Raw genomic sequence first — 15,205 nt, forward strand, 5'->3', positions numbered from 1 at the left:
GATTCTGCCTACTATTGGTGGAGTACTCTGACTTCTGTTGTGCCCCGAGAGCAAGTAACTTGGGAGTTTTTCCAAACTGAGTTTCGGAAAAAGTATATCAGTCAGAGATTTGTTGATCAAAAACGGAAGGAATTTCTTGAGCTTAAGCAAGGTTCTATGTCAGTTACTGATTACGAGCGAAAATTTGTTAGACTTAGTAGATACTCTCGGGAATGTGTTTCGTCCGAGGCTATCATGTGTAAACGCTTCGAGGATGGGCTGAATAGAAGATATAAAAATGTTCGTTGGCGTTCTTGAAATACGAGAGTTCGTAGTACTTGTCGAGCGAGCTTGTAAAGCCGAAGAGCTTAGAAAAGAAAAACAAAAAGTTGATGTGGGAACTGGAGAGTTTCGTAAAAGATCTTCGGGAAAGTCTCTTCAACAGGCATCGAAGAAATTTCGAGATGATGTGGGCTGGTCGAGAGGCACTTCGGGCCTTTTTAGACGAGATCGTGATCGACCCCCTGTGGGTACACGAGGCACTTCGGTCGCCAGTGTTGGGAATGAACGTCGAGACAGAATGAAATGTCGATATTGCGGTAAATGGCATTCGGGGAGTTGTAGATTCCCTGACCGCTCCTGTTACAAGTGCGGATCAGTTGACCACTTCATTAAAGATTGCCCGAGGTTGTCTGAACAGAATGTAAATCAGAGTGGGAAACCGGGTGCTACCACTACTCGAGGTAGACCATCTGGAAATACGGGCAATGCTGGTGGTGGTCAGAGAGGATCTAGAGATGCTACGACCAGATCCGAGGCTCGTGCGCCTGCTAGAGCTTATGCTATACGTGCCCGCGAGGATGTTTCTTCGCCTGATGTTATTACCGGTACTTTTACTCTCTTTGATTGTCGCTTGATGAACTGAACCAAGGATGTTTTCGGGGCAGGGTCGTATCATTCCCCCTTCTTTAGAACGACTTGTCCTCAAGTCGAGCCATTGGTTCACTCGATCGCAGCAACTTTTACTTAGCTTTCCTCGGTCAAACAGAACGGATTGGAATTGGAACAACTGAAAGGAATAACCATGAGATAGCAGAAATTGTTTCAGATAAATTTGTAATCCAAATGCAAGCAAAATAGAACAAGAAAATCCCATGCGAGTGGACAGATGCAAAGCAACATGTTCACAATCATGCAAACAAATTAATTTACTCGCTAATGCCTCGACAATTATTCGAAACGAAAATGAACATGTTCTAAGGAAATCAAATGTCTCAAATCGTTTCCACGAGTCATAACCAGCATGTGAATAATGAATTAAATCAACAAAACTATCTTTGGCACCACCTAAAGAGAACAACGACGTTTCAAAAAGTTCATGAGCCTTACCTTTAAAAGTAGTAAAACAAAGATCATTTTTACCTTGCTCGGTCAACACAAACCTTCGCTCCTCGGGAGTATATTGTAGTCGAAGCTTTTCAATTTGACTCTCCATCTTTGGTGGTTGAGAGAGCAAAGGAATCAAGCTCAATTTACATCCAAAATAAATAAAAAATTCTTTCAATCGATCATGCATCCAAAGTCTTAGTTGATCAACACTTGCATATCTCAAATTATCAAACAGTCTTGATATGTCATTATTGCAAACAAGTGAACTCAATCGGTTCAAATGACAAGTAATCATACATGTTCGCACGCAATCAAACTCAACAGCATTTTCAACACGATCGATGTCAAAGATAGATTTATATGGATTTTCATCTTGCGTAGTCAAAAAGTGCCAAAGACGATGGATTACAATTTCATTTGTTTGCAGATCAGCATCGCAATTTGTACTAACTTTATTCTTGCATTCATCGCTCAAAACATACATTTCATGGCTAACCAAAGGAAAACAATCATTTGCATCAGGATACAAATATTTTTCAAAATCCACAGCAACAATCAAATTGTTTGCACTAAATTTGGAATGCCCAAGTTTCCCACAAAACGAATCAACATAGAAAATTCCAGGTTTGAACTCACGTGTTTGATCACTTATTCCATAGTGCAGTAAAAATTTCATTCTCACAGGCATGTTTATACAAAAGGGTTTCGTGTAAAGATATAAAGGATTCACATAACCATGACAATTGAATAAATCAAACCTTTTATGTGGATACCTCCAATCTCGCACGTCCAAAGTTTGTACAAGCTGAAATAATCCAATGTCATCAATAGAATTTTCAACACGAAACACGTCAAATACACAACTCTTCATGCCTCCATTTAAAATAAAATTATCATCAAAGAGCAGTGAAGGACAATTAGCCAAAGCAAAATAAGAAGGTCTTTTGAAAACTATGCCTCCAGGGACTTTTTCAACAACATCAAGCAAAGAATGACAATTAGCCATGTCAAGACATGAAACCTTTTCAAAGAATAAATCATCATCAATATTATCACAAACGTTCAAGTGGGATAATGGAGACTTACACGGCATAGAACTTTCACCTTTCTTACCTTTATGTGCCGGTGGAAAAGGGTCTTCCATGTTCTTACCTTTCTGAATCAACTTGAATCGCCTCTCATCAGAGAAATATTGTAATTGAAACTCATCATATGGAACTTTAGGAATCTGAAAAGAAGAAATAGAACAAGAACAACTCACATGTGGGTTAGTTAAAACAACACTCACCTTTTCTTGTTCTTTTCCACTCGATTTCTTTTCAAGCTCTCTTTCAATTTCTTTTTCAAATGGCGATCCTCACATTCGAATCTGATTCAGGGAACCTAAAATGGGTCCTTCAAATGGGATTTACATAAGAATTAATAACGACTTTCAAGATTTATGGAGATTATCAAGGTTTTAAGCAAAGTTTGTAAAAGATCGTGTAATCAATCTTAAGAATTAACGTGAAAAAAAATTCTATAGGATTTTAATATCTAAATATTAGAATTTTAAAGTTGTCGTTTCTTAGCAACGCTTGAAGGATGCTTCGATTTGCGATCATGAATCCGGTTGAAAAATGAGTTGATATCGGGAATAGATATCAATTTGGGGTAATCAAGAATGATTTTCAACAATGGAACAAAATTTTGATGAAAAGAAAAGGAAAGAAAAGAAAGGGGGAAGAAGTAGAAAATATGGAGAAAGAATTCTAAGAGAATTGGAAAAAGAAGCAAAATCCTAGTCTAATTAGGAAAATTGTTTAAATAGCTAGGGTTTTCAAAATTTTAAGGGTTGATTGGGTAATTAGCCCTTCTTGCCGAAATTAAAAAAATAAACATAGAGAAAAGTTTGGCATGAGTTGAACCTAAGATGCAAGGGAAAATGCTTAATTATTAGGCTATTGCATACACTTAATATATTTTACACTATTTAATATTTATTTAAGCTTGATTTTCATTCTAATTTGCTAAAAATAAAGTGAAAACAAAATGGAGGAGTGCATAAAACCAAGGATCTCTAGAGAATATACTAAGCTCATAACTATTAAGACTAAATCATTTTTTAGTTAATTATTAAATCTAACCCTATATATTGTGGGGTGTTATAAATTTTATATGGATAATTATCATCAACATATTTTTGAATTTTTTAAATTAATATATCTCAATATAATCCATAGAAAACTTAAATTATCGTCAATATTTTTTAATTTTTTAAATTTCTATATTTTTGTATTTATATTCTAAATTAAAATATCAAAATCAAATGAGAAATTAGTGGATTATGATCTATTTTTAATATTTTTAATATATATGGATGATCATTAAATGAGAAATATGAAGAAAACTTGAATTTTTTTAATATATTTTGAAATTTATGATTTATCTAGTTTATTTAAATATTTTTAAAATAATATTTTTATTATAATTTTCAAAATACTAAAATATATGATTTTTTTAATTGCAATCCACGTTACAAATTTAATTATTGGGATGCAAATTTAAAATCCTATTAAAAAATTTTATAGTTAAAATGTTAATGGATGCATGTAATTCAGATTAATGATTTTAATTATATTTAAAATGATTTAATTATTTAAATAATATTTAAACTGATATATTATTTCGATCCTAATGGAGAAAATAATTATTTAAAAATTATTTCAATAAATTTATAATTATATATTAATGATTTAAGTAAAATATTAATTATAGGAAAGTTGAGATATTAGTATTTTAGTATCTTTTACTGTGATATTTAAATATTTTTTAATTATAGGAAGGTTAATATATTATTTAAAATCCTATTATAAATAATTAAAATATTAGAGATTCATCATGAAATTTTAATTTAAAATTGAAAAATATCAAGTTTTAATATTTTTATTTATTTTTACTTTATTAATTATTTAATTTTCAATTATTAGAATCAATTAATGGTTTTAATCAATATTTTAGTTCTCATTTATTATTATTTTTAGTTTCAAAATTGTATTTTGTGTAAATATATTATATTTAAAAATAAAAATGAATCGGTTAACTTTTTTGAACTTTTTCTTAAATTACTTAATTTTTTTAATAGATAAAAATTATAAATTATAAAAGAAAATAAGGATGTGTCACTTGTCACAATATGGGCTTATGTACCACATTATATATATAGAGAGAAAGATAAATTTAGTTTCAAATCATCCAAATTAATATTGAGTGATAGGATTTAATTAAAAAATCAAAGTTGGTGAAAAAAATAAATAACATAAAAACTGAGTGTAAAATTTATTCTTCTTTTGAAAAAAGAAAAAGAAAAAGAAAAATACCAATAAAAATAAATAATAATGGGGAATTTCAATATTTATTTATAGTATGATGATGAAGTTTCACATTAACCTTTTTTTAAATAAAAATATTTAAATTTTTTTAAAATAGTATGGTAAAAAATAATAGTAATTTAATAATTGAATAGTTTTGTAAAATAATTAATAGTATTTTAAAACATAATTACTGTTTTAAAAAACTAATTTTCAAATAAGGTAACAATTAGTGTTAAAACCCCTTTGTTTTAAAATATTTACCAAACATGATTTTTAATATTGTTTAGATAATTTGGTAAAAAAATAATTGTATTTTAATTATTAAATAGTATGGTATTTTAAAATAGTTTCATAAAAAATCATATATATTTAATATAATTAAGCACCTTTAATTTGAATATTTTCATTAACATTATGAGCATTATTTATTAAATAAAATAATAATTAATAATTATTTAAGACAAACCTGTAAAGAAAAATTATATTAACCTAATATTATATATTTAATTTAATTCTAAAAAAATTAAAAATGTTGGTGACAATTCCATAAAAAAACTTCAGTATTCTATAAAATATAAATAATATTAGTGAAAATCAAGAAAAACATAAACAAAATATGTAAACATATTAGTTAAAACAAATAAAAATTTTAAATAATTATAAATTGTTTCCGTAGAATATAGTTGTATGTTATATTATATAAAATATTCCTATAGTGAAAAAAATGGAAGTCAAAAGTAAATATAAGGTACTATATTAAGATAAAGAAATAAAAAATAATTTTCTTAAAAAAATGAAAATAAGAAAAAAGAAAAAAACTATGTTAAGAAAAAGATAAAATTGAGATACTATATTGAAAACGATTTTATACCTGTGATCATTTATATAGATTTCTTTTAGCGTTTTTAAAAATTAATAAATTTATATATATCTAGTTATTTTAATTTTAATTTTAGTTTTACTTTTTTCACTAAAAAAAAGTAAATTAATTTTAAATAAAGAAAATGGTAAGATAAATACTATATACAATACAAAAAAATAGGCCTACCACAACACTTATTTCAACTTAAGACGACGCAAAAAAGGTTGACATAGGTGTTGGACGCTTCTCCCGACGTTTTCGGAAAGGTCGTTTTTAGTACATTTGTCATAGGCATCGCGACACTTTTGAAAAAACGTTGGCATAAGTCAACATAAGCCAACCTTTATTGAAGGGTTGACAAAGACCTAGTCAAGGCCGACCTTTAAAAAAGGTTGGGATAAGAGGAAATAAATTACCCAAAAAAGGTCGGAATAAAACATTCATATGCTGACTTATAAAGAGTTGGCTCATGCCTAGTTAAAGGTGACTTAAAAATAGTCGGGTTAGGCCATGCCTACGCGAGATTTATAAAGGTTGTATTAGACACAATCAAACTCGACTCAAAAGATGTTAGGGTAGAACCGTCTAAGGAAACCTAAAAAATGTTGGGGTAGACTCGTCCAAGGCAACCTAAAAGAGGTTAGGGTAGATCTGTTTAAGACAACCATAAAAATGTTGGCGTAGACTCACCTAAATTTAGCTCCCTACTTTAAATTAAACCCCTAAATTTTAAATTTTTCACAATTTAGTCTCTATTACTCAAAATTTACAATTTATTTTACAATTTAATCCTTTTTTCATTTCTAGCTTAAAAATCTACCAATTTAATCCCTAAGACTTAAACTATTCAACAATAGCAACATTTAAAATCTTAATAATTGCTAAAATTTCGACATGGGTTGGGTTGCCCTAGATACCGAGATCCCAAAAACATAAAAATTATAAAAAAAGGGGACTAAATTGACTAACCAATTGAACTTTGAACCCTAAAAGTCCCTAGGTTGTGCGTCTTTCTCCTTTCTCCTTTCTACTTTCTCTTTTTCTTTTTCTTTCTTTTCTTTCTAATTTGTATGTTCTCTTTCTTTATTTTTTTATTATACTTTAATTTATTATTATAATATAATATATATATATACATTTACTTAATTATTAAGGTTTCTTAATATTATAACATTTTTTTACAAGATAGGTATAATAACTACATTGGCCCTTTAATTAATTTTAATCTATATTTCAACTTTAACCCTATACGCAATTTAGTCATTATACCTAATTACTTTTAATTCAAGTAAATTCACTTAACCGAAACCTAATTAACTACATAACTAGCTTCGTAAATATTTATTAAAAATATTTACAAGTCCGATTTACGAGAACAGAATTTTGGGAATGCACTTTTTGACACCCCTGACTATCGGGTCGTTACAAATTATGTCAAAATTTATGAAAGATATATTGTCGAAGAAGCGCAAATTGAGAGAATTTGAGACTGTTGCTCTCACTAAAGGATGCACATCAATATTGACAAATAAATTACCTCCAAAGTTGAAGGACCTAGGGAGTTTCACTATCCCATGTTCAATTGGAAATCATTGTGTTGGTAAAACATTATGTGATCTAGGGCGAGTATAAATCTAATGCCTATATGTTATTTTTAGAAAGCTAGGAATTGGAAAAGCGAGACCTACTATGGTTACATTGCAACTAGCTGACCGATCCTACGCGCATCCAGAAGGTAAAATTGAAAATGTGCTGGTAAGAGTAGATAAATTCATCTTTCCTGTAGATTTTCTTATTTTAGAATGTGAAGCTGACCAAGATATGTCAATTATTCTTGGAAGACCTTTTCTTACTATAGGCAGAACTTTAATTGATGTATAGAATGGTGAGCTGACCATGAAGGTAAGTGATCAGCAAGTTACCTTCAATGTATTTGATGCTTTGAGATGTGCTGATGTTAATGATGACTGTCACACCATTGGGTTAATAGAAACAATAATGGAGGAATTCACCAGATATTACCACAACAATTCTGATAGTGAAGAAGACTTGCTTGAGCAGGGTGATACAGTAAGTTTTGAGGAGTTCGGTGAATTTATGGCTACCAAGAAGATGGTGGATAGACCAGGGAAGAAGTTTAAACCGTTGGATTTATCAAATCGACCTTTCGACCCACCTAAACTTTCTATAGAGGAACCTCCTACGTTGGAGTTAAAACATTTGTCGCAGGATTTGATGTATGCATATCTGGGCGACAATAGTACATTTTCAGTAGTAATTTCTTCAGAGCTGACACCCGAGCAAGAGGCAAGGTTGTTAGAAGTTCTTCGGCAATTTAAGAGGGCATTGGGATGGACACTAGCTAATATAAAAAGTTCTTCGGGGATTTAAAAGGGCATTAAGATGGACCCTGGCTGATATAAAGGGAATTAGCCTTGCATTCTGCATGCATAAGATTTTGTTGGAGGATTTCCCTAGAAATTCCATTGAACAGTAGCGAAGACTGAATCCGATCATTATAGAAGTTATCAAGAAAAATATTATTAAGTGGCTTGACGTTGGCATCACTTACTGATTTCAGACAGCTCGTGGGTGAGTCCTGTGTAATGTGTACCAAAGAAAGGAGGTGTCACAGTGGGAAATAATGATAGCAATGAGCTCATACCAACTCGCATTGTCACGAGATGGAGAGTATGTATGGATTACCACAAGGTTAACAAGGCAAATGTTGGATAGGTTAGCTGGGAAAGCTTTTTACTATTTTTTGGATGGTTACTCAAGATATAATAAGATTACCATAGCCCCTAATAACCAAGAGAAGACAACTTTCACATGTCTATATGGTACTTTCACGTTTAGACGGATGCCGTTCAGGTTATGTAATGCCCCGGTAGCTTTTCAACGTTGTATGATGGTCATATTCTCTGACATGGTGGAAAACTTTCTTGAAGTCTTTATGGATGACTTTTTTTGTGTTTGGGAATGATTTTGAATATTGCTTAAAAAATTTAGAATTGGTTTTGGGTTGTTGTGAAGAAACGAATCTTGTTTTAAATTGGGAGAAATGTCACTTCATGGTTCATGAAGGAATTGTCCTGGGCATAGGATATCACAGAGAAGAATTGAAATGGACAGAGTAAAAATTTAAGTGATAGAAAAATTGCCTCCTCCCACCAATGTCAAGGGTATTAGAAGTTTTTTAGGTCATGCAGGTTTTTATAAAAGATTCATTAAGAATTTTTCAAAAATATCTAAACCCTTGTGTACTTTTTTGGAGCAAAATAGACCTTTCAATTTTGATGAGCAGTTTTTGGTAGCCTTTGAAGAGTTAAAGAAAAAACTCATAACAGCACCAATTGTAGTAGCTCCGGATTGGATACTACCTTTTGAACTCATGTGTGACACCAACGATTATGCTGTGGGAGCCATGTTGGGGCATAGGAAAGAAAAAATACTGCGAGCAATATACTATGCTAGCAGAACTTTATCGGAAGCGTAGCTTAACTACACTACCACGAAAAAAGAGTTATTGGTTGTGGTGTTGGCGTTCGATAAGTTTCATCCATATCTAGTTGGTATAAAGGTCATACTCTACACAAATCACTTTGCTATTAAGTATTTAATAAGCAAGAAAGATGCTAAGCCGAGGTTGATTATGTAAAACCAAAATTCTGCCCAGGCCCGCACAAACAAAAAATATATAAATCAAATGAAAAAACAAATAAAAAGTCCAATAAACATAATAGTCCAGTTACAATAGGTTGTATGGCTCAAAATCCAAAGCCTAATAACCTAAACCCAAAATCTAACCCAATCCTAAACCCAATACTATCCTAGACCCAATTAAAACCTAGCCCGAATCGAAGTGGCCCAATTTGAAATCTCTAGAAACCCCTAGGGTTTCTGGGACAGTCTGCGCCGCAGCTGGGAACTAGGCCTCCGCGCATGTTGCACCTCCACGTCATCGCGTCTCCATGCACCTACAAAAGACAAACAAGCAAGCAGCAAAACATAAATAACAACAGCAAAGAAATGAGCACCAATGTATAACAGATTGACAGTAAATAGGAAGAAAATGTAAAAAAATAGGAATTTCGGTATTTTTATTTTTTTCTGTTTCAGCTATAAAAAGAGCTGATCAAAATTTGTAAAGGGGGTACACATACTGAATACAAACAAAAAAGCATTAAAAAATACACATTAGTTTTTCAAAAAGGTGATTCTCCGATTTTTTTTTGTTTTTTGTTTTTGGTCTCATTTTTTTTCTTTGATTTGCTACTTTTTTTCTTTATATATGCGAAAATAATAAAAGAAAAAGGAGAAGGTTCTTACCTTTGTGATTTTTTTTCTCGATTAATGAGAAGAGCACCCTTCCTTAAATTTTTCAGTGATTTTAAAATGATCATATTTTTTAAATTTCTTTCCGAATTTTCAATTTTTTCGACATTAAGACATAATTAATTGATTAGGTACCAATTTTGTGCATGACAAGGGTGCTAATCCTTCCTTGCATGTAACTGACTCCCGAACCCGTTTTTCTTAAATTTTGTAGACCAAAATTATTATTTTAATAAAATCAAAACATTTTATCAAAACAATTGAATTGCAAGGTGATCCGATCACACCTCAAAAAAATGTCGGTGGTGACTCCCATTTTTTATTTTCAAAATAAAAGTCGACTCAATTTTTGTTTTCAAAAAGTGGTTTCGACAGATTAGGTGGATATTTTTGCTTCATTGGTTTGACTTGGAAATTAGAGATCAAAAAGGGACTGAGAATCAAGTGGCTGATCACTTATCGAGAATAGAATCTGGAAGTGAAGGTAGTCACGATACACTTATTAAAGAAGAATTCCCAAATGAACATTTGTTAGTTGCCACGTCATTACCTTGGTATGTTGACATAGTGAACTATTTAGTAAGTGGTGTGTTGCCATCCGATCTGAAAAATGAAAGAAGACAAAAATTTCTTCATGATGCCAAGCACTATTATTGGGATGAACTTTTCTTGTTTAAACATTGTGCTAATCAAATAATTAGGAAATGTGTCCCTGATAATGAAATACATAGCATTCTAAAACATTGTCATTCAACTCCATACAGAAGAAATTTTGGAGGGATGAGGATTGTAGCCAAAGTAATTCAGTTAGGATTTTATTGGCTAAGTTTCTTTGAGGATGCTAATGAATTCTATTAGTCTTGCGACTGTTGTCAGAGAACAAGGAATCTATCTAAGATTAGACACGAAATGCCATTGCAAAGTATATTGGAGATTGAGTTGTTTGATGTATGTGGAATAGAATTTATGGGTCCATTTCCACCTCAGTGGGCAAGGTGTACATACTATTAGCAGTGAACTATGTGTCTAAGTGGGTCAAGGTTGTTGCTCTTCCTACCAATGATGCCAGGTCAATAATGAAGTTTTTACACAAGAACATTTTTACAAGATTTAGTACACCTAGAGCCATTATTAGTGATGAGGGGTCTCATTTTAATGCTTTGTATCGGTATAGGGTGAAACATAACATTGCCACGACATATCACCCCCAAACAAACAAACAAGCTAAAATTTCAAAGAAAAGAAATTAGTTTTTTTTTAGAAAATATGGTGAATCCTACTCGTAATGACTGGTCTACTAAGTTGGATAAAGCTTTATGGGCGTATCATACTAGATACAAAACTCCATTGGGGATGTCACCATTTAAGCTTGTCTATGGCAAGCCATGTCACCTTCCTGTTGAACTTGAGCACAAAGCATTTTGGGATATTAAGAAGTTGAACATGGATTGGGTACCTGCTGGCCATAAAAGGTTGTTAGAATTGAATGAAATAGAGGAGTTCCGAGCACAAGCATATGAGAATGCTAAGTTGTACAAGGAAAATACCAAGCGTTGATCATGTTGCGACAATTTGAACCTGGACAATAGGTGTTGTTATTTAACTCTAGGCTCAAATTGTTTCCAGGTAAATTAAAGTCTTCGTTGGTCTAGTCCTTTTGAAGTAGCCTAAGTGTATCCTTATGGAGTTGTTAATATCAAGGACTTGAAAATGAGTCACATTTAAAGTTAATGGGCAACGCTTAAAGCACTACTGGGGTGCCCATGTGGATCGAGACAAACACTCCATTGATCTCCGAGATGTTTGAGCGAGCAATTTCTTTTATCTTTCTTTTCTTCAATTGTTTTACTTAATTTTATTTTTAGTACTTATTTACTATTGTTTTCATTTATGTTTTAGTTTTTGAAAAATTTTCTATGCTTTTGAGAGGCAGAAAAAAAATGTGAACTAAGCAGTTGCGATATTCGGAGTAGTTTGCTGTAGCATTGCGACAAAATGGGTAGTGGACAACATGAGGTTGACCAGGCAAATAAGTCCGAGGGGAGATATTTTTTTTTAGTTTGGCCAATTTTGTTATTGGGCGAGCCTATAGAAGGGAAGTTAAACTTTTTGGGATTAGGGAACTTTACATTTCCCCCCAAAATCCTCTTAGTCTTCTTCTTTCCTCCTCCACATCACACAACCTCTCTAGTACGTTTCAATTTTGTTGAACTGTCATCACTATCCCCTTATTTTTCTCTCCTCAACTGCCCACATTCTCCATGATTTCTTCCATTCTTCTTCAATAGCTCACGTCAAAACTACCGGGTCATCAAGGGTTCGTGCTACTTAGCCAAAGACATTCTTTAACGTTATCGCAGCCACAAGATACAATACCAATATCGTAAAGCGGCCTTTTTGTTTTGAGCAAGGGTTCTTGTTTAAAGATGAACCATACATGAGATACGATGAATTTGTATCTTCAATAGTAGAAAAACATGGGTTGAATTTTTTTTGGTTGCACCTTGAAGATGTTTTAGGAAAAATTGTTTGAGAGTTTTAAGCCTATGATAACTCTTTAGATTCCCCTTTTATCTATGTAAGATGTACGTCTGTTCCTTTTGATGAACATATTAATGCACAGTTTGGTATTGCAAGTATACAGGATGAGCACACATCATTTTCTGAAAGTATTACTATTGAGGGGTTAAACCATATATTAGAGGATTTATGTATTGAGGGCACATGATGGACTGTTTCCAGCTAGGAATGTTATATTGTCCAGAGGGCTTTGTTGAAGCCCATTGGAAAGATTTGGTATCATTTTTTGAGAAGTTGACTTATGCCGTCTACACACAATACCACTGTTTTGAAAGAGCGAATGCTTTTGCTGCACTCCATTATAAAAGGGAGAAAGATTAATGTCGGGTGGATCATTTTTCAAGAAGAACATAGGTGTGCTGAGAAGAACGCGGGTAGCTTAAATTTTCCCTCACTTATTACTGCCCTATGTCGAATTGCCCAAGTCCATCTCAATGAGGAGGATATTACCCCTAACAAAGGTGGGCTGACTAGGACCATTTTTGCCAAGATCCAAGGCACATATGCTACCAGGGCAACTCAGCATAGCCATGCCACCACCTCCTCTATTGTGTATACTCCCACGATAGTACCTTCAGTTTCTTGTAGCTCTCTTGAACAATGAATATTGGGCTTATTTGAAGAGTAGGGATTTGGATCTAAGGAAATCTCTTCAAAATAACTTTATGAAGCCAATGCCAAAATTTCCTCTCTTCCCAGTCACCTTGCTCCTATTTACTAATGTTGCTAAGGAGCCCACTCAAGTTGCTACTAAAGCACTCACTCAACTTGCTACCGAGGCACATACTCAAACTGCTACTTAAGAGCCCAAAAAGACGGCATCTCTAAATGTTGAAAAGGAGAAAGAATGAGAAAAGGATGATACTGCCACCAGTGCCACCACCAAAGGGAAAGACCTTGTTCCACCTTCGTCACCAGATCTCGTATCTGCATAGGACTGTGACATTGATTGTCTGATCGATGAATTAATGGAGATTGACAATGAGGAGAAAGAAATGACCCCTAAAAATAGGAAACAGCGGTACAAGGTCAGTACCCTAAAATTCACTCGTCTGGCAGAATGAGGTATCTACATGCTAGTCTAAGCCAGCTAAGTTTTTTCTCTCTTTCATGCATCTTGCATCTCATTTTCTTGTGTCATGGCATTTGTTGCATACATTTCTCTTTTTAGTTGTTCTTTTATATATTTTGTCATACATTGAGGGCAATGCATCCCTTAGGTTTGGGGGTGTGTTGTGCATTTAGGTTGCATTTTATATTTAGTATGTATAACCACTTTAGTACAATCGTTTTAGTTCAATTGAATCTGTTTTGCCACAACAATGTAACTATTATGTATTATTTGTCTATGAGGAGTACAATTTTGTACTTATGATGCTTAATGATGAACTTAGATTGTTCAATACACCTTGAACAAGTGATAGTGGATTAGGTGAATTTAGCTTACGATTGGTTTCTTGGAAAATTAATTCCTAAAACTGAGATGTTCTATACTCAGTTTTTTTCGGGTTATAGTGAGTATCTTCTAATAAACTTAAGGTCTTTTGAAACCAAATTCAACCATTTTACCTTGACATTATTAACTAAAGGATAGTAGGCACTCCAATGCTTAGAATTGCAGAATAGGTCAGCACCACTTTGTTTGCTCCATCATGTTGTTGATTAGAAAGGTCAGTTTAAGTGAAAGTGTGTAATAGAAAGTAAATAAATTAGGGGCACTCCGCTATAAAAATGGGCTGAGTAGCTAAGGAGGTAGTTGTTTGCTCCATCTATCTTTTAAGTCAAAAGCCTTAACTTCAAGAGTGATTTCTTTCTAAATTGTAACATGAATGAGTACTAGGTAATTTGGTGTATGCTCCATTGTGATTATCAAGTTAAAGAATTTTGTGACATGCTAAATCCCCTAATATACATATATTTTATTTAAAAAAAGTAAGCTTGTACAAGTATGCTTAGAGCAGAAGTGACCTGAGTTTGGGTAACAAATGAACTGAGTAAGTTAGGAGATATTTGCAATGGCCAGAACATATATGAAACTTAGAAAATCTTATTTTTAGGGAGCAATTTTCTACACTACTTTTATTAAATCAAACCTTTGAAACTCGAACAGGTTTTTAGTGAGAGAAGATGGCTGAGAACTGATGTATACATTGGTCTTCGAATAGATTAAAAGTACAAGATAGGTACATACACTGGCAATACTATTACATACACGCATTTATGCACATTTTGCTTGAGGACAAGAAATAACTTAGGTTTTAGGGTGTGATAACTCTTGAAAAGAGTTATATTTTAGGACATTTTATTAGTACTTTTATCATTTGCACTAGGAACTTGGATTGTGTTTACATGTTAGATACTTTTCATTGCATGTAAAAGGGTTGTGTTTGGTGGTTTGGCAAGTGCAAACTAAGGAGAAAGAAATAAAGGAGTAAAGGTTTGTCGGGGAAAAAGGTTTGACAGTTTGTCACCTTGAATGCTGTGGCAATTCAAGAGGATGACCGAGTCAACATTCAACGCATATCAATCTCAGCCCAACTCTACTTGTACCAGAAAAATTTGCCTAAAAAAAGGAGAGGGTGTTGTGTGCTGCTGGAGTTGCCTTAGGATGAAATGCTTATAAAAAGCTAAAGGAGGAAGCCCTAAGGGAAGGAGAGAGAGAGCCAAAGGCAACAATAGAGGGTATTGGTTGAGTAGAGGCAGG

The sequence above is a fragment of the Gossypium hirsutum genome, chromosome D03 (genome assembly GCF_007990345.1).
Source record: "Gossypium hirsutum isolate 1008001.06 chromosome D03, Gossypium_hirsutum_v2.1, whole genome shotgun sequence".
In the NCBI taxonomy this organism is placed as follows: Eukaryota; Viridiplantae; Streptophyta; class Magnoliopsida; order Malvales; family Malvaceae; genus Gossypium; species Gossypium hirsutum.